The 15638-nt window shown below is 44.4% G+C and overlaps 1 long non-coding RNA gene across 1 annotated transcript in view; it reads right to left on the minus strand.

The window, feature by feature from the left end:
* LOC117795932 overlaps positions 1–15638 on the minus strand; it is a 31063-nt gene that overhangs the window by 12941 nt on the left and 2484 nt on the right. Inside the window, exons 2-3 of the long non-coding RNA XR_004620125.1 lie at positions 8244–8349; positions 4668–4748 (exon numbers count right to left, since the gene is read on the minus strand). This is a non-coding gene — a long non-coding RNA (uncharacterized LOC117795932). The remainder of the gene's footprint in view (positions 1–4667; positions 4749–8243; positions 8350–15638) is intronic.

Raw genomic sequence — 15638 nt, forward strand, 5'->3', positions numbered from 1 at the left:
CTTGGGTTGTAAGTTCAAGTCCCATGGTGGGCATAGAGTATAATCAAAAAAGAAAAATAAAATATTAAAACTTTGTGTTTTATTTTCTGGTTTCTTCTGAAAACTTAATGAGTTACATACATTTTAGCAGCTATGTCTGAAATTTACAAAGGATATAAAGGCTTCTTTTTATTTTTTAATAAAGATTTTATTATTTTTTTTTAAGTAATCTCTACACCCAATGTGGGGCTCAAGCCCACAACCCCGAGAACAAAAGTTGCACGCTTCACTGATTGAGCCAGCCAGGCGCCCCAGAGGCTTATTTGTCTTGAAATGTTTTTGTGGACTTCTTTTTAGTGTTACACCACTTTTTTTTTTCTTTTAAGATTTTATTTATTTATGTGACAGAGAGACAGCCAGCGAGAGAGGGAACACAGCAGGGGAGTGGGAGAGGAAGAAGCAGGCTCCCAGCGGAGGATCCTGATGTGGGGCTTGATCCCAGAACTCTGGGATCACGCCCTGAGCCGAAGGCAGACGCTTAACGACTGTGCTACCCAGGTGCCCCCATACCACTTTTAAAAACCTAGAATTATTAATAATTTGCCTTTGGATAATTAATTATGCTGCTTCTTGTTATTTCTTTCAATGCTTCTGATACTATTGAAATACAATTCAAGAGATTCCCTTAAATAAGTTATGTCCAGGGGTGCCTGACTGGCTCAGGGGGTAGAGCATGAGACTCTTAATCTTGGGGTTGTGAGTTCAAGCCCCACACTGGGTATGCTTACTTAAAAAAAAAAAAGTTATATCCGGGTTGGAGATCTATCCTAATATTAAGTGTTGGACATTGGGCCTTTACAATGAAAACTGACTTTCACCCTTAATTCTTTAAAAAAAAAAAAAAAAGGCACGAATTTTCAAATTTCTTCTTTGTATCTGGGTAGGGCAGGAAATGACTATATCTGATGCTGGTCTAAGAACAACCAGGTCCTATCTGTATACTTACACAAACATGTCAGTTAAGCATCCACTCTTGATTTCAGCTCAGGTCATGATCACAAGGTTGTGAGTTTGAGCCCCATGTTGGGCTCTGCACTGGGCATGGAGCCTGCTTAAGATTCTCTCTCTCCCTTTCTCTCTGCCCCTCCACTCCCCCCTCCCTCTCTAAAAAAAGAGAGAGAGAGAGAATCTCTAGACATTATGAACCTTCAGTCTGTTAGAATGAAAGTCCAGTTTTTGTGCCAAGACTATGTTCTCCAGTTTCCACAAAGAATCCTGGAAAACAATGAGAGAAAAAAAAAAAACCTGGAAAATTTCCAAACTAGGAAAGCAGAGGAGGCTTTCTACATTCTCAAGTAGAACAATGCTTCCTACATTTTTTAAAAGATTTTATTTTTTAAGTCATCTCTATACCCAACGTGGGGCTTGAACTCACAACCCCAAGATCAAAAGCCATATACTCCACTGACTGAGCCAGCCAGGCACCCTGAATGCTTCCCACTTTAGAGGCTATTCAAATAACTCCACTGTTGTGCGAGATAAATCCTTTTAGGACAAGACTCTAACTAGATATGGTTCCATTATAGAATATTACAGCCTATCCATTGCAAAGTCCAGCTGGAATGACAGTTTTCCAGGATAGCTCCAATCAAAGACTGAATAAAAAACAGACAGCTAATATCTAAAATAAAGCTACAAGGGGCGCCTGGGTGGCTCAGTCGGTTGAAGGTGTTCCTTCAGCTCAGGTCATGATCCCAGGACCCTGAGATCCAGCCCTGAGTCTAGCTCCCTCCTCAGTGGGGAGCCTGCTTCTCCTCCCTATGCCTGCTGCTCCCCCTGCTTGTGCTCTCTCTCTCTCTCTCTCTGTCAAATAAATAAAATCTTTAAAATAAAATATAACTGCAATACATTCTCTCACTTCTATAAGGTTGTTTACAAAATGACTTTACAAAGATTTGGCCATTTGAGCAATCAAAGGAGAAATGATATTATGTTGATATGTTTTCAAATTACCTGGACTTAACCTTCCTCGGTGGGATTCATAAGATACTGATGTGATCCACTATTGAGCTTGAATCTTTCCCACCTGCCCAGAACATACCAATAACCTGTCAGACTTCACTGTTCATATTCAAGTTCAGATGTAGATCTCCCTTTAAGACCTGCCCAAGAGAAACCCATGAAAATAGGCTTGAAGGGTAGTCTGGAACAGTGCAAAGACCCTCAGTGTCAGGAAATCCCCTGCATTGCAAAATTAAATCTTATGTTTGAATCCCAACTCTGCCCCATTTCACCAGCTATATAGTGAAGGACAGTTTTCATATCTTGAAGAATGGAAACAATACTTCTTTTACAATGTGGCAGTGACAACTGAAAAGACGCTATGAGATTTATACCCATTTACGTTATCTCAGATCTCTAGGAGCCTACGGGTACAAAAAACAAAAACAGGAGACGCATTTGCTGAATAATGATATAAAACTGAAAACTTGTGACTTAAAAACAAAAACAAACCCTCAGCCAAAACTAGTATCTCGGGGAGATTCCCCTCCTGCTGGAAAGTGACATTAGAACCCACAACCACGACAAATCTTCTCGAGACAAGACAACTGATGGAGGGCAGGGGTGAGTCTGGACATCTCAAGGAGTGTCTTATGCAAGCCATCACTTTTCAGTCCTAGTTGGTCAGAATTTTGTGCTTCAGTCCCTAAAGTCCTTTTCCGATAGTAGAGTGTCCTTCCTTGAGCTCCATCAGAAATGTTTAACATACATACAGGTTATGACATTGTGGTAAAAAAAAAAGTATAATCAGAGAAATCACAAAGAGCATATTTATTTTACCAACTTGTCCTAAGGTAAAATCACTTTTTTTTTTTTTTTTTTTTTGCCACTGGGAGCGGGGTGGAGGAGGAGCCTTTTTTTTCTTCCTCTTTTACATAGATGGATATCCAAGGAACTAAGAATAGAGCATTTCCCCTTTTCACTTAGATCTTACCCAAGTAAGAAAACATTTGATTACACCAACATTCCTAGTCCTCCCAGATGTCATTTTCCTCTTTATTTTTTCTCATTCTATTATTTTTTACTATATTATTTTATGTATTGTGTTTGATTAGAAATGTATTGACTTGTTTAAAATTATATCTAGGCTCCCAAGAAACCACAGCCATATGTATATTTCTTTTTCTCATTTACAAGATATTTCTTAACTCAGAAATGAGAAATCCTTGCCTTTCATACCCTTTCCATTTGCCCTGGCTGTTGCGTGCATGCGTGCGGGGGGTGAGGGGGGGAGTGCGTCAGTAGAATCATAGAATGATCTTGGACATTGTGACCAAATCATCATGCAAAGCCATGGCTTCTGTCCAGAATCTAACAAGAGAATTCTTATCATGAAGAGTTTATGGTCCTGGGGCGCCTGGGTGGCTCAGTCATTAAGCATCTGCCTTCAGCTCCTGGCATGATTCCAGCATTCTGGGATCGAGCCCCGCATCAGACTCCCCCGCTGGGAGCCTGCTTCTTCCTCTCCCACTCCCCCTGCTTGTGTTCCCTCTCTCGCTGGCTGTCTCTCTCTCTGTCAAATAAAAAAATAAAAATCTTTTGAAAAAAAATAAGAGTTTATGGTCCTTTCAGTTTTAAGATAAATAAATTTGGGGGATCTAATGTACAGCATGGTGATTACACTTACCAATACCATATTATATACTTGAAAGTTGCTAAGAAAATAGATCTGAAATGTTCTTACCACAAAAAGGAAAGGTAATTATGTGAGATGCTGGCAATGTTACCTAAAACCATGGTGATAATCATTTTACAATATAGAAATGAATCAAGTCAACACCTTGTATCCCTTAAACTTGCACGATGTAGTGATTACATCTCAATAAAGATGGGGGTGGGAGAGTGTGGTCTTGAGTTTGGAAGTTTATGCAGAGAATCTAGGTGAGGTGGAAAACACATTTATATATTTTAAAGATCCAAAGAAATACAAAATCAATTAAGGGATGACAGGATGGGAATTATAGGAGCCCATGGGTAGGAGAGTATGTTGTCAGGTCACCATGGGCAATGGGACCTACAAGTGACGAAGTCCAAGTTCTAGACCGTAAATAAGGCTAAGGATGTTTCATCAGGTGGCTGATGAGAATCCAGCGAGCATTTCAACCCCCAGAATCACATGGGAAGATAACTCTCACATTTCTTTCGTGTGAAAAGATCGTTTCCTTTTATTTATTTTTTTAAAAGATCTGATTTATTCATTTGAGAGAGAGAGAGCACAAGCAGGGGGGAGAGGAGAGCATGAGCTGGGAGCCCGCCGACGACGTGGAGCTGGATCCCAGCACCCGGAGATCATGACCCGAGCCAAAGGCAGATGCTTAACCATCTGAGCCACCCAGGCACCCTGAGATCGTTTTCTTTTAAAGCAATATCTTTCAACCTGGAGAAGAATTTGAATTAGCTGTAGAAATGGTTAAGAGAATCGAATCTTTATTTGGGGAGAGATTGTGCATGCTTATATTCTATGTACATTAACGTTTAAGGAAATAGGACAGGTACTGGGGCACCTGGCTGGCTCATTCAGTGGAGCGTGCAACTCTTATTTTTGGGGTCATGAGTTTGAGCCCCATATTGGGCATAGAGATTACTTAAATTCAAAAAAAAAAAAAAAAGAATAAAAGAAGGAGCACCTGGTTGGCTCAATTGGTAGAGCACGTGACTCCGGATTCCTGGGTTGTAAATTCAAGCCCCACATTGTGTTCAGAGATTACCTAAAAAGAAAAAAAGAGAGAGAAAAAAAGAAAAGACGATGTGTACTGATTTTGGACCTATAAGCTATTCTGTGTAGTTAGTATTTAAGAAACTTAGGCCTAAATTTAAATGGGAGTTACAGGGCCAGCTCCTCCCCCCAGGACTCGTGCTCCGCTGTCTCTCCAAAATGCTTTTCCCCATCCCCTCCCACCTCCTCAAGTAGAAATGTAATCTAAACAGTGCACCTTACCTTGTTCAAGATCTAGTCAAAGGGGCGCCGCTCCAGCCCCTGGTCCATGACAATACAATAGCGGTCATTTTAAAGGTACCTTGACGCCCCACAGTTAGCCAGGAGCCAGCGCGGGCAGTCCCCGCACGGCCCCTCCCCCGCCCCATGCCCAATTAATCAGCCTTGCTCCCTCACAGGGGCAACTCAGGCTAAACATCTCATTTTCTTGTTTTACAAAAGCTCTTAAAGCATTAAAAATGTATCAAACTTCTGTTTCTCCCATTTGTGGCTTTGGTTAGGATGGGGATCAAATCATGCTTCCTGCTCCCCGTCTCCCACAAAAATGACAGAAATAAACCAAACCAAAATCTTCTTACAAACACATCAAACAAGAAAAGGATGAGAAAACAATGTTTACACAAGCCCACAAGTATCAGAGGTGTGCTGTTGTTTTTTTAAACTGCTAAACGCGTGGAAATTATAGTGTCTTTTCTTGTTTCCAGTTGTTCTGTAAATGCCCTGATCTCTCCTGTGATAGGCACACAAGCACCACATAGATTTTCCTAGATTGAATGGTGCTAGTTTAAAAAAAAAGTTACCAGTGAGTGAGGCTAGACAGTGCCTCTCAAACTCTAAGGGGTGTAAGGACCACCTGGAAAGGTTAAAATGCAGATTCTGACTCTGTAGGTCTGACGTGGGGCCGGGGAGTCTGCATTTCTAGCTCTCAGGGGCTGCAAATGTTCTTTGTCCCCTCATCTCGTACGGAGCGGCCAGGACGGTAGCAGTGAGTTAGCTCCGTCTAGAACTAGTTGTTAGCTCTGTCTAGAACTAGTTAGCTCTGTCTAGAATTAGAGAGTTTAGTTTTGCTCAGGAGACAAAAACTTAAAAGGAACGCTCTGCCAAAGAAAGATAAGTTCGTTGTGTACGTGGCATTTTCCTTTCTTAGAAAACCTTTGGGGAGGGGTGCATTTTTTCAAAAGTCACACTGACACTGATAGGTCTCTCTTCTATCTGCACCCCCCCCCCTTTTCTTGCATCTCTATCATTCAGTGTATTAATGGTGATGCCGCTGGGAACTACCCAGCTCCCTGGAAGCTTGGGACCTGTGGAAAAAAAGAAAGCAGTTCTATTGCTGGAGGTGGGAGCCAGCACATTTTGGCTTAGTGGCCATTTATTTAAATAAACTCCTTTGGTCGTAAAACTTTAGGGCGGGGAGGCTGCATTTTGAGGCGGAGATGAAAGTCAGCTGCCGGCTGCAGAAACAATGACGAGCTCATTCAGTCCTCAGTGCAGTGCTGGTGAGCTGGGATGCAGGTGCCAGCAAGGCCTGACAGCAACATCCCTCCGGGGTTAGTTATGGCCCAGGCATCAAAGAAGGCCACCCCGAAGCCCAGCTGCCGGGAGGAAAATGGTAGCCAAAGGAAAAAACAAGGGTGGGGCCCCTGTGAAGAGACGAAATGTACCCTCACTGTCATCAGAGGTTACAATCAGCCGAGCTGATTACTGAGCCCTTGGCCAGAGCTCTGGAGGACTCAGATTAGAAAGAGTATGTGTGTGCGTGTGCATGTGTGTGTGCGTGTGCGTGTGTGTGTGTGTGTGTGTAAGGATAGTGACGGGAAGGGACGTCCCCACTGTTATAGATTTTATAACAGCTGGATCAAAACAGCCCAAGAAGAGACTGTGGACAGAGCCACTCTGGGCAAGTTCTACTTTTCTGTCTCTGTAGGCAAAATTATTATTACTACTACCAACGACTTCCTCTCTCTTCTTCCAAGTCAACCTTTGCCCCTGCTTGCCCAGGCAGGCCCTCATTTTCCTAGTAGGATCCTTTCAGTTTCAGAACGACAGTAAGATAACAGGGTTTAGCAATAGATGATGAGTACCCCATATGCAAAACCACCATGCCTGCCCTCTGGAGAGAACGGCACACTTGGGAACAGAACGTCGAAATCCAGAGGTTTCCAGAGACCAGACCTCACTGGGAACATAGGACTAGCTGAGGGCCGGCTGCCTTCCTGGAACGGGGAAGGGCGGGAATGGTGCTCAGAATCCCAGCGCTTTTGAAGTCTGAGTTGAAATAAGGAAGGAAAAGGGAAGAAGAGGAAATGGAGAAAAGCAGGAACTGTTAGGGCTTCTGACTCACAGAGGACCTGCCCCTCTGCGCAGAGAATGATCTCTTTCCAATCAATCAGTTGTACTGTCTTCACCTTTCCCGCTGCCCGACAGCCTAAAAATAGAGACCAACGTGGAACTTTGTCTTCATAAAATGCAACCCTTTCTGGAAACGGTAACAAGCTGTCAGCCACTCACACATTGTGAATTAGTTGAATTTTGAGTTGGGAATTAGAACGGAGAAAATTTAGAGAGCAAGGAACCAAACCTTCATTGTACACTTGTGGGCTCAGTCATGACAAAGGGTGCTTCTTGTTCAAGAGCACGGAAGGCAAAGGCAGGGTCCGGGGACAGCCACTACTCCTGGTCTATGTTATCAGACGATTCATGTCTCCCTGGCACAAGTTAAGATCGATTTTTTAAAAATTTTATTTTATCTTATTTTATTTTATTGTTTTAAAGATTTAAATTTATTCATTTGTCACAGAGAGAGAGAGAGCATAACCAGGGGGAGCAGCGGAGGGAGAGGGAGAAGCAGGCTCCACGCTGAGCAGGGAGCCCCACCCAGGGCTTGATCCCAGGACCCCGTGACCCGATCCAAAGGCAGACACTTAACTGACTGAGCCACCCAGGAGCCCCTAAGATCAACTTTTTATTTAAAATAGTCATCCATTGAGCATCTCTGTGCCAGGTGCAGGAAGAAGAGCCGGAGACACAGTGGACATGGCCTTCAGCCCGTGCAGCTTATGGTCTAGCTCAGGAGACTGGTAATTGAACACCATGTCAAGAACCACCACCCAAGAAACGGAGAAGCTACAACTGCAGATGTGTTATGAGGCAGGAAAGCAAGGAATGGAGATCAAGAGGGATCAAGAAGGAGAACTATTTTCAGCTCAGATACAGAGAAGGTCTCGGTGGCATTTCAGCTGGGACCTGGAGGACAGGAGAGTCAGCCTTGACGGAGTCTAGGGCAAGTACAAGTAAGTGCAAACACTTTGAGGAAAAAGAGCTTCCTGTGAGATAGGAACGGAGGGAAGGACAAGATGCTTGGATGTGATTTCAAAGATCTGGGTTCAAACCAGGACTCTGCCACCTGCCGGACTGTGCTCCACACACACGTTAGCTCTGGGATTTCGAGGTCATAAGACACAGTGGTTACACATACCGTCCTCACCTTGATGGCCAGTGAGATTAGAATTCATCGATTCCACATTTCACTCAACTCCTACTTCGGAGATTTATTGCTAGGTTTCTTCCACTATATAGACCATTCGCCATTTCTGAGGAATAGAAAATTTTCTTTTACTCTCCCTCTGACTTTCTTTCTTTCTTAGGATTTTATTTATTTATTTATTTGAGAGAGAGTGTGCGTGTGGGGGGGGGGGCATGGGCATACATACATTTCTATTCTATTCCTCCTCTATACCTAGGAGGAAAATTGGTCCGCACCCATTTGAACTTTGTTTGCGTTGTCTTTGAGCAATTACTATGAACATGATTTAAATATCCAAAAGTTACAAAAGAGTATACAATGAAAACTAGCTGGTCCTCACTCCCCTGTCTGCCAACCAGTCATTCTTTCTCTAAGAAGCACAGTTATTAGTTTCTTGTGAAGTCACTTTTTTTTCTTTTCTTGGAAATGCCACATATGATCAGTGTTACCATTAACAGCTTTATAACTACAAAGCGGTACTGTTATCCTAATAAATCACATATGTGCGTCACTTACAGTTTACACCACACATTTTTTCCAAAGATTTTATTTTTAAGTCATCTCTACCCCCAGTGTGGAGCTCGAAATCACAACCCCGAGATCAAGAGTGACACACTCAACTGACTGAGCCAGCCAGGCTCGCCCAGTTTATCCCTATTTTTATATCTACTCTCTTACTGACTCTTCCCCAAAACTTACGAGGTGGCACAGGGTCGCCACTACCAGTTAGCTGCCTGGGCCCTGGGGAAGTCAGTCCTTTGCCTACAAAGATCCTGGGTTTTAAGTGGCAGAGCTGGGAGTCAATCCAGGATTTCCGACTCCAAAACTTGGCTTTTGTTCCTGCATCAAGGATCAAAGTTACTCTCTGAGAGCAGCGATGTGCAAACTGACAGAATCCTGCATCCGGGTCTTCTCCGCGGTCTGAGGCCCCGTTTGCCCAGAGCTCTGCCTCTGCGTCTGGGTCCGACTCCCTTTGCGCCCCCTCTGGGAGTTCTCCGAGCATCAGGGAGGGGGGAGACTTCCACTGTGCACCCCAGACGAACAATGGGTTCAAACGTCAGTCTCCTTTCCCGCCAGAATTGTATTTAGTAAGATAAATTTGTATATTTGTTCTTGCATATTTCCTTGCATATTGAGAACCAGCTCAAGAACAAACAAACAAACAACAAACAAACCAACCACAAGTCACCTGCTGAATCACTGGCTAGTCCTCCCCAGTCCCGGCCTCTGGGGCCTCTAGACTCAGAGACTGAGAAAGTGATTCATTTCCTCTTTTTCTTCTAGTTTCCTTTCTCTGCCTGTTGCCTCTTTCCTTTCTCTGAGGAACTCAACAAAGTGGTCCTGTTTATAATCCTTGAATTCTGGTTGGAATTTGGCTTGTCATGCTTATGCTTTGAGTTTTGCCAGACAGAGCCTGCCTGTGTGCTTGGGATGAGGAAAGCACCTGTTGGGAATTGTGCTCTGGGGGCTTTTGGGTGGAGAATGGCCGCCACTTTCTTGCCCTGCCCTCCTCCTTCTGGGAAGGAGCCTTCCCCATGGGACACCCAGGGGTGGTAGCTGATTTGCCTGTATTATTCCTTTTCATTCTCAAAAAAAGCCCTGTATGGGAGGTATCATTGTCAGTCTCCCTTTCCAAACTAGGAATCCCTGTCTCAGAGAAGTGAAGCAACTTGCTTGAGCACACATACCAAGTAAACAGTGCAGCTGGGATACAAATACCATGAAAAAAAAAAAAGGGTACAAGGGAACTGGATACAAAATTCCCCCACTAAACTAACTTGTCTCTAGGCATTGTAATTCTTTGAGAGTAGGATCCTTATTCCAAGTACTTATTTTGTCAGAAAAAAAACAGAGAGGGACTCCTGGGTGGCTTAGTCGGTGAAGCATCTGCCTTTGGCTCAGGGCATGATCCCAGGATCCTGGGATCGAGTCCTGCATTGAGTTCCTTGCTTGGAGGGGAGCCTGCTTCTCCCTCTGCCTGCTCGTGCTCTCCTGCTCTCTCTCTCTCTGGCAAATAAATAAATAACACCTTAAAAAAATACAGATAAACCCAGCAGGAGTTGAGGTTATCATTAAGTCCAACATGCACCGACTGCACTAGCTACGGACCATCAGAGCTTGGCCGGGCCTCCCTTACCCGTGCTCCCAGCACCAACCTGAGCCCACCCTTGGGCAAAATCCTCGCTCGCACAGCCTGGTTGACAGTCAGGAGCCGTCGTCTCCTGCGCCGCGCTGACTCCAGCACAGAGGGACGGACAGAGCGCGTGTGGGCGCAGATGGCGGGCGGTGGGTCTGTCGTTGACCCTCATGCTCGCTGGCTGACGGGGACCCAGGTCGCTGCCACCCGCCCAGCGACACGGGAGAGGGTCCCACCGCATGTCACTGGTCCCGGGCAAGATCCTCATTCAAACTGCCAAGTAAGGTTTCTACTGAATGTGGGTGGCTTTCGCTCCACCGTTAAGTCACAAAATAGTAAGTTGAAGCATTGTAAGTGGAGCTTCTCTGTAAAGCTGACGATTTTAGCATTTCAATTGCCACCCCAAGTTGGACAGATTTAAAAATCCTCTGGAAGTTTCGATGAAAATGAGGATGAGGTAAGATTGGCTGCAGTTAACAAGAGCAGCTAAAATAGTTTGGAGGAAAGGTAGCCACGAGGGAGAAGGGGGGCTCCTGCTCTCAAGCAGTATGCAGCTTTATTTTAGGGGACCCCTAAAGCCACCTGTGACACATTAACCAATGAGCCAGAGACAGTGAAGCATAGGCCTCTTTGCGTGGACGCTGCAGAGAAATTCTTCTGTGAGGGAAGGAACGTCAAGGAAATGGTGTTTTATAGACAGGTTGAAGGGTAAGGGGGTTCCACTGGCCAAGGACAGGTGTCCAGGCAGAAGACTTTTGCAAAAGTCAAATGTGTTCTTGGGATTCCAATTCTGAGATTATGAAAATATTCATCTCATGATTTCTTCAAGTATTTTTTCTGTGTTCAGTATTTACACTAAACCCTCTGCACTTTGTTTTGATGCAAATAATGAGGTAGGGATCTGGCATTAATTTGTCTCCTGGATGTAGAGTAAATCATCTTAGAACATTTGATGGGGGCCGCCTGGGTGGCTCAGTCATTAAGCATCTGCCTTCAGCTCAGGGCGCGATCCTGGAGTACTGGGATCGAGCCCCGCATCCGGCTCCTCCGCTGGGAGCCTGCTTCCTCCTCTCCCACTCCCCCTGCTTGTGTTCCCTCTCTCGCTGGCTGTCTCTTTCTGTCAAATAAACAAATAAAATCTTAAAAAAAAAAAAGTGGAAGGTCCTTCTCAACATTCCCCTTAATGGCCATGCATTCATTCAGCAAATATTTGTTGAGCGTCTGCTATGTGCCTAGCACCATAGGTCTGGGTGCTGGGAACAGCGGAGAACACATCATATAAGGTCTGAGCTTATGTGAAGTTTGAGTTCAAAAGCAGAACCTGACAATCAACAACTCAGACAACTAAATAAAATACATCTCCTGGAAGATAGTCAGATGGAGAGTAGGGATGGGCAATTTTAGACAGGAGAGTCAGGGAGGGCCTTTCCAAGAAAGTAGCATTTGTTCCGAGACCTGAATGGCCGGGAGTATTCGTTATGGAAAGATCAGGAGAAAGAGCATTGTCAGCAAAGCCCAGGTTGAGGGCAAAGGCTCAGAGGCAGGGAGGAATTCGGTGAGTTTGGGGAAGAAGGCTTCAAGAGGTGGCTATCAGATGCTTGAGTTTCCCCCTACATGCCCGCACCTCGTAGGTCCTCTAGGTCAGCGACCCCGAGTCCAATCACGGGTGCTGTCGGCAGATCAGATCATGCACCAGTGAGAGTAATGAAGAGCTCAGCCTATGTGCCAGAGTGGAACCGCGCCGTCTACTAAGGCAGCAATTAGCCACACAGCTGGGTTAGTGATTCTGCTTGCTCCTTGTAACACTCAAAGCTTCTGGACACTCCAATCATGTTTTGATTTCTAGCTCCCCTCTTCTGACTCATGGCGGCATGTTTTGCCCTTTCTGCCTCATGCAGTTCATGATGACTGTCATGATTACCACGCATTTAGGCTCTCCTTCCCCATTCCACTGCACGCACGCTATGGGTCAAACTGTGTATGTATGTATCATTACTGGTTTTATCCTTTTTTCCTAAGTCTGTTTATTCTGGAGGTCCAGGCTTCTTTTATCTCTTGAGGGTAATTAACAGGCCTTCCCCCCTCCTTCCCTACATAATTTTTTTTTAATTGTGAAATATAACACTCATCCAGAAAAGTATACCATGTACAAATTATTTTCACTTAACTATCTTGTAAAAATATTTCCACGTGTCGTATAATTTCATAATAAATCATAATTCAGGGGCGCCTGGGTGGCACAGCGGTTAAGCGTCTGCCTTCGGCTCAGGGCATGATCCCAGCATTATGGGATCGAGCCCCACATCAGGCTCCTCTGCTATGAGCCTGCTTCTTCCTCTCCCACTCCCCCTGCTTGTGTTCCCTCTCTCGCTGGCTGTCTCTATCTCTGCCAAATAAATAAATAAAATCTTTAAAAAAAATAAATAAATCATAATTCATTTTAATGACTTGGTGTTAATTTGGATATATTTTATTTCTTTAACTAGATTGTAAACTACTTGAGGTCAGGTATCATTTCTTTCTTTCTTTTTTTTTTTTTAAAGATTTTATTTATTTGACGGAGAGAGACACAGCGAGAGAGGGAACACAAGCAGGGGGAGTGGGAGAGGGAGAAGCAGGCTTCCCGCTGAGCAGGGACGCGGGGCTCTATCCCAGGACCCTGGGATCATGACCTGAGCCTAAGGTAGCGGCTTAACGACTGAGCCACCCAGGCGCCCCTCAGGTATCATTTCTTAAGTGGCTTTCCATCCAATGTGGGGCTCCACCCTACAACCCTGAGATCAAGAGTTGTGTGCTCTATCCCCCGAGCCATCCAGGCGCCCCATCCTCCTATTGTTTTAAACCACTCATTTTGTGGGACTCTGTTGCGGAAGCCTTAGGAAACTAATATAAGAGAAAGTTGTATTTATGCTGAAACATATCAAGTATTGCTCTAACAGAATGTGGTCCTATCCTAGTCAGGAAATGTGGGAATTTAAATAAGATAGAGGTTCAGACAGTGACTGTCCTTGCTGACCCTACCATCTTGCATGAGAATGACCATACTATATGTCTTCAGGAGTCACACCATCTCCACTCTCAGCTCAGCTACCCTAGTCACACTGCAGCCAGAGTGAACGTTCTAGGATCTGATCCTATCACCCACATGCTTAAAACCTTCCGTGGTTCCCCCGTAGCCCCCCAAACAATACCCAAACTCCTCAGGTCCCTCTCCACTCACCTCTCACCACCTCTCCTCACACTGCCTGGCCTTCCATCTCTGCCTGGAACATACCTCTTTCCTTTGGCCTCATTGCTTGGCCAATCCTATTTATGCCTCAGTGTCTATGTAAGTGGCCTTTCTTGCTTCATTGCCCTCCCAGGCTGTCCCACAGTCCTCCATAATTTCCCTGATGCACATCTCAGCCTGTGTAGTTCGCTGTATCACCCTCTAGCCTTGCTACTCAACGTGAGGTCCCAGGAACAGACGCGTCAGCCTCCCCAGAGTTTATAAGATACAGGACCTCCAAGCCCAGCTAGGTCTTCACGATTAGATGTGCATTTTAACAAGATACTCAAGTGATTCTTTTTTTTTTCTTCAAGTGATTCTTACATGCATTGAATTTGTGAGGTATTGGTCTCTTCCACACCATCTCCATGGGGGCAGGGAGCACTGTGTCCCCAGAACCCAGCACAGTGGCTGTTTAAAGAGAGATTTAGCTGATTTAATGCATGAGGCTGATTTCCTGTTAACAAGCATGTCTTACAGGAAAAACAAAACAAAACAAAACAAAACAAAAAAGTCTCCTTTTATCGGAATAAATAGACTCAGCTCTCCAGCCTATGTATTTTGTCACAGTTCCCTTTCAATTCCCCTTACACATCTCTCATATTCTTTGTTTTCCTGTCAAATCCTATTCTCTGCACAACATGTGTGAATGACTATTCTATTACTAATCATGTTTTCTGTTCTGTTTTGGGGTTTTTTGTTTTGGTTTCTTTTTAGTAATTTTTAAAAACACTCGAATGACAACACATGGTCAGATTTGCACTGTTATTTTTGAACTTGGTCCATGAAAACGGATACCTGGTAATAGTTTTAAATATTGTCCTCCCCAGTTCTTTTCCCCTCCTCTCCCCTTCCCTTTCCTCCTCCCCTCTCTTCCTCCTCTTCTTTCTTTCTGACAGGTAACAGGGGATTCTAATGCTTCATGATAAATCTTTGTATTGCGAGTCCCAGCGGTCAAAATATCCTGATATGTTTATATTTCTCTCAAGTTCTCAGTAAAGATACGTCACTTTTTCAGAGAAGTATAGAGGTAAGAGAGACTTTACACACTCAGCTTCTAATTCCTTTAATAGAATGTTAAATCTGAGAATTTATGGACCATCTCAAATCCACAATCTTAAACAGTCCTCCATAAATTGCTGATTTGACCCACCTCTGAAGCCCATCTCCCCAACTTCTCTCGCCCCTTCTCCTTCCAGCAAGTTGAATTTGCAATTCCCTAAAAGGCACCACAGGCCTCAGGTTTGTAGCTAGTATGGGTCACGTGGCTAACAACCTTTTATAATGATAATGTTTGAGGACAGGACTGGCACACCCTTTGTAGGTAAACAACGGTAGGATTTGCTTTGCTTTTGTTGAGTGTATCTGCATTTCAGGGTGAATGATTTGGTCAGAAGTTTACTAATTTATCCAGTCAAAAAGTTAATGGTGTCCCTTCACTCTTCAGTCAGTCAAAATGATCCCTGAGAGGGCCCCAGTGCCCTTCAGATAGTGTTCGAGAAAAAAAATTAGGAGGCAGCATCCTCTGCTGTGTTTCCGTGTCAGGTGAGAACTCCTGAATTCTGTCCGCTCTTAACCCTGTGTATTTACCACACTCACAACTAAGTTGTTTAGGGGCGCCTGGGTGGTTTAGTTGGTTAAGCATCTACTGCCTTCGGCCCAGGTCATGATCTCGGGGTCCTGGGATGAGCCCCTGGTTGGGATCTCTGCTCAGGGGGGAGTCTGCTTCTCCCTCTCCCTCGGCACCTCCCCTCCCACTCCTGCTCTTTCTCTTTCAAATAAATAAATAAATAAAATCTTAAAAAAATAAACGAAGTTGTTTAACTTCAGGAGTAGTTTTGTTCCATGATTATAGCGTCCTCTATACTTCGGCAGGGCCAGCCATAAATAAATACTTGCAGGTTTGTGTTGATTGAATGATTTCAGGTAAATCAACAAGCTCAAATGCCTA

The sequence above is a fragment of the Ailuropoda melanoleuca genome, chromosome 14 (genome assembly GCF_002007445.2).
Source record: "Ailuropoda melanoleuca isolate Jingjing chromosome 14, ASM200744v2, whole genome shotgun sequence".
NCBI lineage: Eukaryota > Metazoa > Chordata > Mammalia > Carnivora > Ursidae > Ailuropoda > Ailuropoda melanoleuca.